Genomic DNA, 16,497 nt, shown 5'->3' on the forward strand with positions numbered 1-16,497 from the left:
CGGACAGTCTCGAAGAAAGTGCCCTGAGTTTCCGCAATATAGGCATAATTGCAACTGTTTCCTCCTTTCCCGCTCCCTTTGTGTTAGAGGACCTTTCAGACCCCCTATTTGCATGGGTTCCCCGGAGTCTACTCCTTTGGAAGGAGTTGGTGGTTTGGAAAATACTCGAGCATCAAACTTGGAACTATTGGCCTTCCTGTTCTGCAGCCTGTGATCTATTTGAACGACCAAGTCTATATAATCCGAACAGTCTTGTGGGGGATTCACTACTTGGGCTAAAACGTCTTTGAGCTCTCCACGTAGACCTCTATAAAACAGCGTAATCCTTTTGTCCTCAGGCCATTGAGTTTCCACTATTAGTCTATTGAAAGAGGCAATATAAGCCAAAAGGTCTTGATTACCCTGTCGCAACGAAAGAAGCTCATTGTCCAAGGCCTGCCCCTGTGAATGTCTTGCGAACAGTTTTTCCATACTAAGCTGAAAGGCTTGAAAATCATGGAGAACCGGATCATCTTGATGAACTAGAGGGATCGACCAGTCTGCCGCATTGCCACTAAGGTACGAAAGTACAAAAGCTACTTTAGCTTGATCAGTTGGAAAGGCTGCTGGCCGGCATAAGAAGTGCAACCGGCACTGATTGATAAATACTGCAAACCTCTTTGGGTCACCAGAAAATCGTTCGGGCGGAGCCAGAGGTACATTCCCAGGTAGGTTGATCTGCACTGGATTCATAGAGGATGTTGAAGGAAGATTTGCCCCTGATGCGGGTAACGGGGTCTGTCCGGCTTGTGACTGTAGCACTTGTCTAGCAAGATTGTCTGTTCTCTCCTTGGAAATAATTAGTTCCCTTCTTAGAGCATTCGTTTCCTGACGAGCTGCATGCACTTCTGCCCTTAGTTCCCCAAGTAACCGGGCTAGGGGGTCAGTATCCGAGGTTTCCATAGCGCCTGGGCGAGAGTTTTGCGGTAGGCTTTGCGTTCTGTAACGCTCACCTGATTCTCGCAGAGGCGCCGGTCTTGACTAGGCGACTACCGTATCTTCAAAGGTGATGTGTAGCACCCGGTTGGCTCTTTGGGCTGGACCTCTGTGCACTGTATGCCTGACGTGTAGAGTAAGATGTCTGCAGATAGAAAATATGGTGTTAATGAACTGGGGTTATTGGGGTGTCCCTATCTCTTTCCTCTTCTCCTCTCCTGTAGACCCCCAAAGGTTAACGCGCTCACCTTAGGTAAGTGAATGCCGAGCTCTCCATCTGCCTCGGGGCAGGGTGCTGTAACCAGTTTCTTCACTGGATAGGTAGCGCAGGCCTCTTGACTTCAGAGGACTGCTGTCCGTCGTTTACTGCACGAACGGTAAGTTTCGAGTCATTCAAATGTCTTTAAAGTCTTTAGTAATGATGTCTCTTGTTTTGTAGGGTTCCGGCGATGGCGGATGACGGGCTGAAGTGAGTTGAAGATGGAGCCCGTGTGATGAATAGAAGCGCCTGGAAGCACGTAAGTAAGCGCTTGTTGCCTGCTTCACGATGCGCTCTAACTGTCTTTTTATTTTGCAGGTACGATTTCGGAGCGGCTGCAGGGTGCCGGAATACCCACTGGATTAGATGTGGAAAGGAGTAATGGCACGTGAGTATTAAAGTTCCCCAATGTCTTTAAACGCACCTTGTTTTGTCTTTCAGATTCCGGAATGCAGTATGAAGACCTCCGGAGCGCACGAAGAGTAGGTAAGCCTTTGCCTTTCAGATGCCGGAATGCTAACCTGTTCTTTCTTGTCTTTATAGGTGTTGCTGAAGACTGGATTCAGGATGGTAAGCCTTTTCCTTTCAGATGCCGGAATGCTAACCTGTTCTTTCTTGTCTTTATAGGTGTTGCTGAAGACTGGATTCAGGATGGTAAGCCTTTTTCCTTAGGCCCAGGACCGGATGCAGAAGACACAATGAGCGTTCTGCTGCAGAGGTTGCAGAATAACGCAAAGCAAGATTCATCCACCGGGTGTGGTTTAAATAGCCTCCTGTAGTGCTTAGGTGTCTCCTTCCACAGCCACGCCTAGGTAAGAAAAGAGTTCCTGCTTTCCAGAAGAGTTCCAGTGTTCTGAATCTAGGGAGTGGCTGCAGCCCCACCCAACAGGAAAAGTAGTTCCAAACAGAAGGGGATCAGAGGCTCAACTGGCAGGCAAGTAAGCAGCATGGTCTGCTGCAGGTAAGTCCACCCAAGCATTATGAGCCCGGCGCTTCCAGCGCTGGGACTGGGCATATTTATGAGCCTGGTGCCACTGGCGCCAGGACTGGGTCCAAAAGGTCCCAATTGGGACTGGTTGGCACTCGGAACCTGGGTTATGGATCTGCTTCCAAGGGAGTTGGGAAAACCCTGACCTTTTGGAAGCAGAGATCATGACACAATCGGCCAGAAGGGCATTCATGCATGCAGGCAGCCAATCAGGTGCATAGTGCATTCAGGCCATTCACTTCTCTCCAGACACTCAAAACAAGTTATGTGTATTGGGACAAGTACCCAGCCATTCAATATTCCACGCTGCATTCATACCAGTTTCAGGCAGGGCTGTCTCAGTCATTGTGTCAAACTCCAGATACTAGACATCCACAACACAGAATGCGTATTCGTCACACACTCCATTCACCCAGGTCCCACCCACAGGGTGTACCCACAACATACAGTCACTGGGAAGGCTCCAGCCAGTCTGCCCTGGACTTCACAACAACACCATATATGGAACTTCCACCCAAAAGCGAGTCAAGGGGAAGGGACAGAGTCTTTGCTTCCCAGGACTTTGGGAAAACAAGGTAACAGGCAATAGAAAGCAAAAGGCCACAGGGGGCATCTTGTTTCCTATAAGGAATCAACTGATTGCAATGGCAGGTCCTGGGTATCTCCAAATGGAGGATACTCAGAGCACCTGTCAAATTCAGCATGGAGCTGCCACCAGCCCATACCCTGCTCTGTGGGCCACACACAGGTGCCCGAAAACATACACTAGGGGCACAGGGTTGTACCCCCACCAATGGGTGCCATAAGGCTATCCCATGGGTCTGTACACCAAACCAAAAGCGACGGCTCCACCGCCAGGAGTCCCACATGAATTCCTGCATGGAAAACATGACAAAACACACGATAAAAGGCAGTAATGGACAAGGATATGGAGGCCCTGTCCCTCTGATGCATTTCCAGCATCACACTCAGTATCTCCCCCATTTCTTCATTCATGGTCTTGTGGACCCCATTATGATCCCTCAATGTTAAGATTGTCCTTTTACGCCCTTCCTCTTGGAGTTGGCGAGCAAACAGTTTGTCCGCCTTGTTGGCTGAGATGTAATACCTTTGCTTCGTTCTCAATAGTGCCATTTCTACTTTTCTCGTCTGGAGAAGCTCCAGCTGTCCCTGGACATGCTGAAGGGCCCGCTTCGTGGCTCTGCATGGGTTTTTAACAGCCTCTTTCCGTGCATCGTGCAATTTTTGCTCCAGGCCCTTTTCCTATTGAGCCATTTGTTTGTCTCTTCTTGGTTTCAGTGTTATCAACTCTCCTCCCAAGACTGCCTTAAAGGCGTCCCAGATCACTTCCCGCGGGGTCTCTCCTGTGTCGTTCTCGGCAAAGTAGGTGTCTATTTTCCCTCGAATTTCCTTGGCTATTATGTCGTTGTGTAGCAGCTCTGCCGGAAATCACCAGGACCACATGCGCCGTCCCCAATTCTTAAGTGCCATGGATGTTACCAATGGGGCATGGTCTGAGAAGGAGATCGGGCCTACGTCCATTTCTTTGATTCTTCCTGACAGACTTGTAGAGACCCAAACATAGTCTATTCTTGATTGCGTATTGTAAATATGGGAATAATGTGTGAAGCCCTGTCCCTCCCCGTTCTTTACCTGCCATGCATCTTGGAGGGCTAGAGTCTCAAACGCCCTTTTCAGCGCCCCGCCGGGGCTTTGGAGTCGCTGATAGTCTTGGCGCTCCTATCCTGAGTGGGGACCCATGCCATATTCAGGTCCCCTCCCATTATACTTTCTCCTGTCGCAAACTCCTCCAGTGCTTCAAGCATGCTAATTATGAAAGTTTCTTGTCCCACATTTGGGGCGTACACGGACGCTAACGTCACACGTTTCCCTTCTAGTGTTGCATTCACCAATATGTGTCTCCCATCCTTGTCGGCTCTATGGTCTTGGGCTTGCATGTTCAATGTGTCTCTCACAGCTATGAGGACTCCAGCCCTCTTTCCTTCCGTGTTGGACTGAAAGATGTTCCTAGCTCCTCTGATCTTGACCCGAGACTTATCTCCTTTTTTATATGCGTCTCTTTGTATAGTATGATGTCTGCTTTCAACTGGCGTGCCTGTCTTTTCATTGGAGTATTCATGCCCCTGACGTTCTCAGATAGTGTCGTCACTAGAGCCATATTCAATCTATCCACACTTGAACCTGTTGCTAATTACCTTTAGCCTTCCTCGCTGTGCCTCATGGTGTACATAGTTCTGTGCATGTGCCATCGTCCTGTTCCTTCCCTCCCCCTCTCATCCATCCTGCCTGCCCCCTTGAGGGTGGTGCCGGGTTGCTATATGCCCTGGCACGAATTTCCCAGCGCACCCAGACCTTTCTCCTCACATACCCTTCGTGGGGGATCCTAAACCCCACTATAGATTCCATTCCCATTCTGTACTCTTCACCCCGGCCTGCGGATGGTTGTTCGAGTGGGACCGACAATCCGACCCAGGGGACTCCTCCTTGTTTGCTGGACTATTGCATGAGTCAGTTTTAGGAGGTAAATAATGACTATAGGTCCTATCTGTTCCTTCTCTCTCTACCTTTCTTTTGCACTGTTGTCTAGCTATCTTGTCGGGCGGGACCCCGTGGCTTCCTTTGAGGCAGAGGGTGGGTGCTCTCATTTCCACTTGATATCCCTAGAATTTGTACACCTTCTTCGCAGGACGTAACCCTATGCTGTGTTCCCTCCCACGTAAACAGGCGGCCAAACGGAAACGTCCACTTGTATCTCACCTTGTTGGATGCGAGGTGCTGGATCACTCGGCCCATCTTTCGTCTCATCTTTCGTCTCTTCATGAGGGTGGACTGGGCTAAGTCTTGATACAAGTGCACCTCCTGACCATTCACTCTCGTCGGGGGAGCAAACCTGGCTTTCCAGAGTATCTGCTCTTTTTGTGCATAGGAGGTCAATGCTACAAGGACGTCTTGGGGTCTCGTGCCCGGTTCAGCGGATCTTTTGGGACCAACCCTGTGGAACCTGTCAATTGGGACTCCTGGTTCCGCCCCATTTGCTATGATGCCGGTAAAGAGCTGTGTCACTGTTGTCAGCAAGTCGGCGTCCTCTATGGATTCAGGAAGATTTTTAATCCTTATATTAGACCTCCTCGACCTATTTTCGAGACCTTCGCACTGTTCCCAGGGTTTCATCTGTTTCCTGAGAGTCTTCTTCCACTTGCTGAAGCTTCCTTTCCACTGCGTCCGTCCTTCCCTCTAATTTAGCCACATCCTGTTTGACCTCATGAATAGTCTGTTTCATTTCGTCCCTGAGAAGTTTAAATTGCTCTTGCATAGAGCTGAGGAGCTGGGTCTGTAAATCCTTGAAACATGACTGCATGTCCTCCTTGCTCAACGTGCCCTCCTTCATGATGTCCTGGGATGGGCTGCGTCTGATTGGGGATTGGGGAAGGGGCCTCCGCTCTGGATCTAGAATCCTCCTGCGCACCCCAGAGCTGCCTCAGATTTCTGTTTTGCCTCCTTTGGGGAGGATTGGGCGGGGGTCTTCGCCCTCGGTTTGGACATTAATGCATGGTGCAAGGTTTAGCCCCTGGGTAGTAAGGTAGTGCAGGGGCTGCTGTACCCCTCGGCCGAGTCCCTCTTCTAGCTAAATTTCAAAGGCCTGCTTGCTGGGGAAAATTTACTGCAGCCTTTCTATGAGTTGAAGACCTTCTCAATGGATCAGCTGATCCGCTCCTTAATGCAGCACCCACGCCGTAGACCAAACAGCTATGGCAAGAAAACATATATATAGGATAGGGGGATTGGAGTGATGAGGTTCCAGCACTGCCCGGTGGTCCCCTGATGCAGTCTAGCATTGGACCTTTCCCCCACTTTGCAGACTTACAGTTTGCGTGCTCCGATCAGTTCCCTCACATCCGAGTTGCAGTCCAGGTTGGTTTTCTCCATGAAGCCTATTGCAGCACTGCCTTTCTCCCACTGGAGCTCACCGGCCCACTGCCTGCTGATGATGTCGCCGGGGCGTTGTCACTGCTCTTTCCGGCCTGGACCGGCTGCTGTGCCCACCGCTCCTGCGTGGACTTGGGAGCTTCTGCTGGGCTATCCACGCGCTAAAGTCCCCTTCTTTGGACCTTGCCTGGCCTCTGCATGCTCCGCCCCGGCACGGGCGCAGTCCGGTCCGTGTTCTTCTGGGATGCCGTCGGCACCCCCTCCGGTCCTCGGCCAGTTGCTGCAGTATTGCCGTGGGGGGGATGGACCCGTGGACGCTAGGGGGGCCCGCCACCCCCAGAGATCTCACTCAGTACCGGGGGGAAGAGCCGCAGACCCCTGCCTCTCACTCCGCTGGCCCCTCCCATCGCTCCTGCTGTCGGACCCTGGGGCTCGCTTGGCGGGGGTGACCGCTTCCAAATCAGAGGACCCCCGTGGCGCCTTCGTGACCCATGCGGCGGGCGCTCCAGCGTCTTTTTCTCGGTGCCCTTGACAACGACTCCGGTTCTTCCTCACACCACCCAACCGGTGTGAACGGTCCACAACCCAGGCTGCGCCATTAAGCTGGTACGCTACTTGCTCGCCCTCTTCTGAACTGGCGCGCCACACATTTGTTCTCTTCTGCCACAGTGTCCGGCTGAGCTTCCTGGTACTCCCGCAGAACCGGTGCTCTCAGATGCAACCACTGCGGGTCCCGTGTTCAGTGACCCGGTCTGTGGAGTCGGGCCCGCCCAAAACACTTAGTTGATGGGCTTATATTTCGCGGCCCGGCTGGTAGAGACCCTCAAGCACGTCCTCACTGCCTATGTCAAATGGTAACTGTTCTACTACTTTGATGACATCTGAGGTATCTGCCAGGTAGGTAGGCATGTTTCTGGCTAGGAGTTTAAAAAAGAAATCTAGGTATTGGCCGATCGGTTCCAAAATGGACCCACACAGGGATACGATTGGTCGCCCTGGGGGTTCATTCATATTTTTATTTATTTTGGGGAATACATAGATTAACGGTGTTCTAGTTTTAGTGGGTGTCAAGAACATAAATTCCTTTTGATTAACAATCCCTTTGTCCAAGGCATCCCTCCCCAATCTTTGGATTTCTTTCAAAATAACATTAGTAAGGTCACCTTGTAGTTTGACATAGACCTCCTTGTTATTAAGTTATTTCATTACTTCTTGATCGTATTCAGCAGCGTCCCACACTACGACTCCTCCGCCCTTGTCTGCCTTTTTTATAACCACTGATCTGTCTTCCTTGAGTTTTTTCAGACCTCCCCACTCCGCTTTAGAGAAATTGAAGCTGTTTTTGGTAGATTTGTCTCTTTGCTTTCTTTCATATATTAAGTTGAAGTCACGCAGGACTGCTTTTTTGAACGTGACATTTCTCTTTTGAGATCATATTTGTGGTCGGAGTGAATGTGGACAAAAGTTTAAATGGTGTGTTGGGTGTACCCCTGGTTGCTTCTCCTTGTTCAATACCAAAGAAGTCTTTTAGTCTGATCTTTCGAAAAAAATTGCGTAATTCCATCTCAACTTCCATTTTACTTGGACTTTTCATAGGAATTAATGAAAATCCCTTTTCTAAAATAAAAGTTTCTTTGGCCGTCAATACCTTATCCGATAGATTATAAACTTCAGAAGGGCCATTTACCTTCTGTATGACCTCCTTCGTGTCTCGAAGAGGTTTCCTAACGGTGGGTGCCCTTTTTGTTGTGGAGGAAAAGGGAGTTCCTGAGGTGGATAGGGTTGTATCTGACCTTAAGGAGCAAATCATTGTTGATAAACCCTGTCCTTCCTCCTCTTTGGTATCCTCTGTTTCTCTGTCTATAGTTTTGTTGGTTTCTTCTTCTGCCTCTTTGGCCACTATCTCCGTCATCTAATGAAGCATCAGAGTAGGTCCTTAATATTCTGCGTTTAGATAAGGATACGCCGTTTCCTTTGAAAAATTCTTCACATCTTTTATCATTTTCTCCATTTTTTTAGCAGTCGTGATTTTGATAAACTCAACAACTTGTTTTTCTATGATTTCAAATTTCTCCTTAATATTGAGAATCGCGATGTGTGTATTAAAAGCATGTCCTGCTTTTCTAATGTCTTCTTCTACTAGAAGACTTTCTTTCAGAGCTGTGTTAATCGTGAGGAACATCCAGTCCCTACTACATTTGGTCCCGATGCCTGAAAAGGCATTTTTATATTCTATATCATCAACAAAAAGACATTGCTCATTACAGACCAGAAGACCAGAAGTCCAGTTGGGATGATGTTCTTTTTTGGACCAATAAGTGGCTGTGCATCTCTGTTGTAAATATTTTCCTTTTTAAGCGTAACATACTATCACTCGTGATGTTTAGGTAATCTCCTGTGACTTTGTCTATTTGAAGTTGATCAAAAAAAGAGGGCATCTTAATTGCTTCCGCCAGTTGTTCCTCACTAAAGGACACTGAGTCGGATGCTGCCAATTCGGTAGTTTGAACCAGATGGGTGGCTGTAACGAAACTTCAAAAAATGTTTCAAAATGTCTTCTTTCAACTGCTCACAGGCAAAATCAGTGAGCTCCGAAAGAAAAACCTTTCCCACACAGCAACGTGCTGCATATGTTAAAAAAAAACATTGGTGGGATGGGATCCCCTACTTCACTAGCACTCAGGATAGAACAATTATACATTAAACAACAAGTGTCAGACCGGAGTTAGATGCTCGAAAAGACGAAAAAAATAGGAACACGCTACAAAGGTAAGAATTGCAAGAAACATCCTTTTTAGGCTACATTAGATTGAACAGCTAGATTCTAATGTCGATGCTGTTGCGCTTATAGATATAAACAAAGAGGTCCATGAAAAATCAGGAATCTGAAGGACCGGGCAAGATCCAAACACACGATCACAAACATGGCGGATTTGAAAGGAATAAAGGTATATTTAGAACGCTGTACTAATTTAAACTCTAAAAGAAAAAGCCCACAAATGTTTACGTTTTCTTTTTCTCTACAGTGGAGGTAGATTAAAACAGCACACACTGGCAGAAAAGAAAAAAACAAGGTCATACAAATAGGTCAACGACAAGAAAAGACACGTTAAGAAAACACATTTGGAAATACTTGCCGTAATTTACAAGGTGAAGAATATATTTCAGTTTAACATGGGAAGTAGCTATGTTTAGTGAAGTGGCTATGTAACTGATATATTTACATTCACTGCTTTGTTAGATAAAACAACACGACAAGAGTGTTTAAAAAAGAGAAAATAAAAAAGAAATAGTGTTGAGCCCTTGTGATGCAAGTCCTAAGATGAATACCATGATGATCCAGTTGGTTATGTGTAAAGTAGATGGGTCTGCCATTCGCTAGCAGGGACCAGATAAGGGTGTACTGATGATTTTGAATAATTCTTTTGAGGATTGTTTTGAGATAACGACGGAATTTAATTTTTGTCTTTGTGCATTAATGGTGCATTAATGGTGAATCAAAGATGGATGATTTGATGCACTCTAAATAAGGTTAGATAGATGGAGATGTATTCCTTTCGCTGTCACCTATTAAATGATGGGTTTAGAGCAGAATGAAATTGGCTCCCCCATTTTGAGAAACATTGAAAACGGGTTTGAGCATTATATTGAAATCTTGCTCTCCGATATTAAATATTTTGCATTTAAAAGGGGAAACATGGAGTGAAGAGACATGAGCTGCGAAAACAAGTTTTTAACAGTATGTTGTTTGTCTGTTTCTTTTTAGAAATTGAAAATTAGAAATGTTCACATATCCTGAAGAAGACGTATACAATTATCTGGAAGAAATATACTAGATATTGTTGAGTCGAAACTATTTATATATTGAAAGTCCCACACAAATCGGAGAAAAAAACTACGGGACACCTATAGTTGATAATGTTTACAATGTGGACAATCATTATTAGGAAGATGAATTTGAAATTAAACAAATTGGAATAGAAGGCTTATATGCAAAATTCTAGCTTTCACAAATGAATTGTTTTAGCATATTGAAGATGAATGGTATGTATAGAATATGAATGAATGAAGGAGAAATAATGTTTTATTGAATCAATTGTGTACTTTTTTAACATATTAAACAAGAATGAAAATAAAATAATGTTTAACTAGACGCAGCTTCTGTTTCTTTCCCTAGTTTTTACCCGGTTCCACTTGGCACACTTGTTGTTTAATGTATAATTGTGCTATCCCTGAGTGCTAGTGAAGTAGGGGATCCCACCAAGGTATTTTTTTGTACAAAATCAACCAAGCCTAGTCTGAAATCATCTCACTGACGCAGGGATCAATACAATTGGACGACACCATGGATATCTGGTGGTGCCCATGCTCAGCCCGATATCTGGGAGTTATAATGGCTACTGATAGACCTATTCTTTATAACACCAATTATGAGCCCTACATAGTACAGCTTGAGACCAAAATAAAACTCTGGAACAAACTCCCGATTTCAATACATGGCCACATTGCCCTGCTGAAGATGGTCGTAGTACCTAAACTCCTATTAGTAACATCCCAAATTTGACTGGTAGAGCATTTTTTGATTGATTACAGAAACTAGCTTCTAACTTTGTATAGGGGGGGGACAGTAGGAATGAGCTGGGCTAAATGATGCGAACAATACGACACGGGTGGCTTAACTGCCCCAGATTTTGAACTTTATTACTATGCCGCCCAAACACAGTTCGCAACACAGAAAAGTAAGCCCACATACAGGTGGAGAAATACGCTGCTACCCCCATTGATTAATGCTCCATGATATTCACAAAGGCATGTGGGGGTGCCAGGGAGGTTGACCAAGTGGCCTGCACAGTGTGAGCTTGGGCTGCGCTGTTCTGTAAGGTGGGGTGCTCAGAACCACATTGCGCCTCTTCCCACCTCTGGCATTACCCTGATATCACTCCCACACTGGACACAATGCTGTAGAGAGTATGGGATCCCGCAAAGGAACTGACTATGGGTGACATGTTCCCAGGGGGGAAGTTTGTTTAATTAGTGGAAGTACAAGGGAACGTTGGAGCCGGACTCACCATTACACTACAATATCATCGCCTAAAAGCAGCATGCAGACGCGGATGACCCTCATTGCCGGCCGAACCGGCCCCCTGTACGTTCACACTAAGCATCATAACACAAGACAGGTTCAAGGGAGGCACATCTATGATATATAGAATGGTGCAAAACCACTGCCCCCATGAACACGATGAAAACGAAATGGGAGAGAGACCTTCACATTACAACAGACGACACTCAATGGGCCAAATACTGCTAGCTCACTTAATCAATCTCCCTCAACGCCAACTTTAGATTAGTACAATTCAAAATTTCGAATCATCTACACATCACCCCAGGTAAAGTTGCGAAAAATTCAATCGATCCAGGCAAGCACTTTGTCCCAAGTGCAAAACCCTGAACGCCAACTCTATACACGTGTATTGGGACTGCCCTGCCGTCTGTCAATTCTGGGAAGAGGTGGCCACCACTCTTAGTGAGATACTAGATACCCTCATTATCGCCAGACAACTGAACTATATAAAGTAAAAATAAATAAACGAAACTAAACTAAGGGGGTAATTCATAGAATTTAGCGCACAAGTGGTGCACGTGGCTGGCGCACATTGTGCGCGTGCAAATCTCTGCGCCAGCCGCGTGCGCTAAAATACATTTCAGCGTATTCATGGATTTTAGCTACCAAAACCAGCCGTGGCGCACAGTGGCGCAGCGACCCGGCAGCAGCGCCAGTTACGCCCCCAAGAACGGCCCTCGCGCAGGGAAAAGCCATCAAAATCCCCAATCCAGCGCAAAGGGCTGCGCTAACCCTGTACCAGCATGGCAAGTGAGGAACGTGTATTACTCAGGTTCGCGGGAAGTTTCACACGCGAAAGGGTCTGTGCGAGTGGAGTACATGCATTACTGGGGTTTGCGGGAAGTTTCACACGCGAAAGGGCCTGTGCGAGTGGGATACGTGTATTACTGGGGTTCATGGGAAGTTTCACACGCGATAGGCCCTGTGCGAGTGGGGTACGTGTATTACTGGGGTTCGCGGGAAGTTTCACACGCGATTGGCCCTGTGCGACTGGGGTACATGTATTACTGGGGTTTGCGGGAAGTTTCACACGCGAAAGGGCCTGTGCGAGTGGGGTACGTGTATTACTGGGGTTCACGGGAAGTTTCACACGCGATTGGCCGTGTGCGAGTGGAGTACGTGTATTACTGGGGTTTGCAGGAAGTTTCACACGTGATTGGCCCTGTGCGACTGGGGTACGTGTATTACTGGGGTTTGCGGGAAGTTTCACACGCGAAAGCGCCTGTGCAAGTGGGGTACATGTATTACTGGGGTTTGTGGGAAGTTTCACACACGATTGGCTCTGTGCGAGTGGGGTACCTGTATTACTGAGGTTCGCGGGAAGTTTCACACGCGATTGGCCCTGTGCGACTGGGGTACGTGTATTACTGGGGTTTGCGGGAAGTTTCACACGCGAAAGGGCCTGTGCGAGTGGGGTACGTGTATTACTGGGGTTCACGGGAAGTTTCACACGTGATTGGCCCTATGCGAGTGGGGTATGTGTGTTACTGGGGTTCGCGGGAAGTTTCACACGCGATTGGCCCTGTGCGACTGGGGGACGTGTATTACTGGGGTTTGCGGGAAGTTTCACATGCAAAAGAGCCTGTGCGAGTGGGGTACGTGTATTACTGGGGTTCACGGGAAGTTTCACACGCGATTGGCCCTGTGCGAGTGGGGTACGTGTATTACTGGGGTTTGCGGGAAGTTTCACACGTGATTGGCCCTGTGTGACTGGGGTACGTGTATTACTGGGGTTCGCGGGAAGTTTCACACGCGAAAGGGCCTGTGCGAGTGGGGTACGTATATTACTGGGGTTTGCGGGAAGTTTCACACGCGAAAGGGCCTGTGCGAGTGGGGTACGTGTATCCCTGGGGTTCGCGGGAAGTTTCACACGCGATTGGATCCGGGTACGTGTATTACTTGGATTCGCGGGAAGTTTCACACGCGAAAGGGCCTGTGCGAGTGGGGTAGTGTATTACTGGGGTTCGCGTGAAGTTTCACACGCGATTGGATCTGGGTACGTGTATTACTGGGGTTCGTGGGAAGTTTCACACGCGAAAGTGCCTGTGCGACTGGGGTACGTGTATTACTGGGGTTCGCGGGAAGTTTCACACGCGATTGGATCCGGGTACGTGTATTTTGGGGGTGTGCGGGGAGACCTACACATGAATTGGCAGTGTGGGTCCTCCCAGGTGTTCCCTCTACACCCTCCACGGCCCCTGCAGGCAGCCCACACCACAGAGGACTACCCTGCACCCCTGGTCATGTCCCGCAGGCAGCCCATCCACCATGGGCATGCCCCCCAGCCAATCCACATTTCAGCTTGCACTACTGATCACCAACTCATGTCCCCCTGCACCACCACCCCCCAGCAGTACAGGGCACCTGCCAGCAGGCCCCCACTCATGTCCCACTCATGTCCCCCTGCACCCCCACACCCCAGCAGTGCAGGACACGTGCCAGCAGGCCCCCACTCATGTCCCACTCATGTCCCCCTGCACACCCACCCCCCAGCAGTGCAGGGCACCTGCCAGCAGGCCCCCACTCATGTCCCCCTGCACCCCCACCCCCCAGAAGTGCAGGGCACCTGCCAGCAGGCACCCACTCATGTCCCCCTGCCCCCATGTCATGACGATCCTCAATCATGGCCCTTATGGCCAGCATCCCCAGCCCAAAGACCCAACCAAGTATTGCATCCACCCACATAGAAAAGGCAATTACATGATACAACCCCAAAGGCAAGTATGTAAATTAACACATGTCCGTCACACACACACAATGGGTGCAGGTGAATGTGAAAACCCATATCATGACATGCATGAAACCAATGAGATAATACCACACATCGAAGTATGAAGAAAAAAATGTATTAAACACAATGTAATTAAAAGAAAACACACAACAATGGGAATAATTAAAGAAATGCTGCATGTCCGTAAAAAAATAAAAAACAAGAAATCATAATCCAAAGAAATCCAAAAGAAATGGTGTCCAAAGTCACAGTCCAACAAAGCAAATCCAAAGGAAAAAAGAATGAAGTGAAATCCATTGCTCCATGGTGAAAATAAAAAAAATGACAATAATCCAATGGTGAACTATGTACAAATAAACAATCCAGGGTCCATGAGCCCAACTGATGAAATGAAACCTACCAAAAATACTACCTAATAAAAAACTATATACAAAAACGTGGTGCATTGTCCAAGCGCAACCAAAATAAAAAAAGAAAAGGAAAGGAAACCTAACACTATCTAACTATATGCAATGGCGGCGGGCAAGTCCTGCAGCTCACTCTGTGGTGTCCCGGGCCAGGGCATCATCGAACTCCATGTCGATGTCCCGGAGGCTGGCCTCTGCCCTGGCCCCGAGGTCTCGCAGGGAGGCACTCATGGCCTGTTCCAACTCCCTGCGAGTCGCCTCGAGGCACTCTGCCCGCCTCAACGCCCGACGCATGGAGAACTCCGCCCTCACCATGGTGAGCCGCGCCTCTTCCGCCCGCCGCCGCTCCGCACCTATACGCTGGCCCAACCGCAGCCACACGGAAGACACATCCATTCCAGGGTCCTCCTGCCCTCTGGCCGATGCCTGCCCCCCTGATGTCGATGGCCCCGAGCCATCATTGCTCCCACCAAGAGCCTGCACCTGCTGCTGCTGCTGTCCATGTGCCCTGTCCGATGATGCCTGCACATCCTCCATCAGCTGGTCTCCAGTTTTGGTGTCCACCCCTGCCGGACCGCCGACTCCCGACTGTGGCAGGGATGGGATCTCCACCAAGCTGGCTGTGTTGGTCAGGCCAGGTCCACAGGGGACCCTGGTGGAATCTGGTCCGGAAGACGGCAGGGAGAACGACTGGCGCATAGTCTCCACAGAGGAGGAGAGGTCCGCCAGAGTGTGCGTCAATTGTAGGAACCCACCAACCAGGGCCCCTCCCAACAGAGCAACGTCGCGACGCTGCTCTTCGTGATGGCGTGCGTTCTCTGCCCAGGAAGAATGCACGTCATCACGAATGTCACGCGTGCGCAACGCGACACCAATCACGACGGAGCCCATACGTTCATGGACCCCTCGTCCGCAGGTAGTGGAGAGGCAGATGACATGGCACTCTCCCCTGCCTGCGGACGGGCCTGGGACGGGGCCTCCCTGCTGGTGCATGGTGGTGCAGTCACAGGGTCAAGGACAGGGACATACACAGGCCCCTCCGCGGTGACCTGTCCTGCCTCCTGACCCTGGCCCTGGACTGCACCACTTGCACCAGTGGTACTACCCCCACCAGGCCCTATGTGCGGCTCAGTAGCAGGCTCCTCCTCTGTGGAGACCACCAACCTGGATGTCTCCGTACCGTCTTCCGCCATTGCAAGCCCCTGTGGGGGCTCACCCGGCCCTTCTGCCACAGCCGTAGTGGCAGATGCAGCACCAGCCCCCTCGCTCCCGGATGATGACAAGTCCTGGGAGGGTGGCTGGGCCTTGCGTCGCCGCTCAGTGGAGGCATCCCCGCCGCTTGGCTCCACAGCAACGTCTCCGCCCTCTTCTTCACTTGACGCTGCGTAGAGGGAGACATAGAACACAAGCATCAGGGTACAGTACAATATTCCCCCAGACAGGAAGCAATAACACATGAGTGGCAGTGTCTAACGTCACTTCCATCCTGTCCCTCCACAACACATGGGTGAAAGCACGCAACACACATGCATAAACAGGCATGGCGCCGAGGGGCGTGGCTACGAGAGCCATGTAGGAGGACGCGTTCTGGAGGAGCTCCCGAGATCCTACAACGATCCGGGCAAATAGGTGCGGTACGACGGACCACTGACCACCGACGATACAAATGCTGGTGTGTGAAGGTGTTGGCCACGCACTGTGAACTTCTGGAAGGCACAGGATTAACGGCGACGGAGATCGGTGACGATGAGTTAAAAGACGCCGGGAACAAAGGGTGACTCAAAATGGCCGACCAGGGTCCGGGACAGGAATAGAAGCGAGCTGCACGGTGGCCCAGCTGTGAAGGTGCACTGTACGCACACTTGCTACTTGAGCAGCTTGTTGATTCCCTGAGTCATGTCGAGCAGGCCAGTGCGACCGAAGGTGAAACAGCCCACCTTAGACGACTTCACTAGGACGTCCCCGAGCCAGGACACTACCAAAAGTAAGGATGCGCTGGCTGCGAGTAGCGCGACGCCTTCGTGCACCAACCAAGAAATCCTGGCGGCGATTGCGGATCTGAGG

General features: G+C 49.3%; 1 long non-coding RNA gene across 2 annotated transcripts in view; it reads left to right on the top strand.

The window, feature by feature from the left end:
• Positions 1–10,267, top strand: part of LOC138521493 (uncharacterized) — a 111,350-nt gene extending 101,083 nt beyond the window's left edge. For both annotated transcript variants that reach the window (XR_011283063.1, XR_011283062.1), the window contains one exon: positions 9,937–10,267. This is a non-coding gene — a long non-coding RNA (uncharacterized lncRNA). The remainder of the gene's footprint in view (positions 1–9,936) is intronic.
• The last annotated feature ends 6,230 nt before the right edge of the window (positions 10,268–16,497 follow it).

The sequence above is a fragment of the Ambystoma mexicanum genome, chromosome 13, assembly GCF_040938575.1.
Source record: "Ambystoma mexicanum isolate Mex_15411 chromosome 13, UKY_AmexF1_1, whole genome shotgun sequence".
NCBI classification, from domain to species: Eukaryota; Metazoa; Chordata; class Amphibia; order Caudata; family Ambystomatidae; genus Ambystoma; species Ambystoma mexicanum.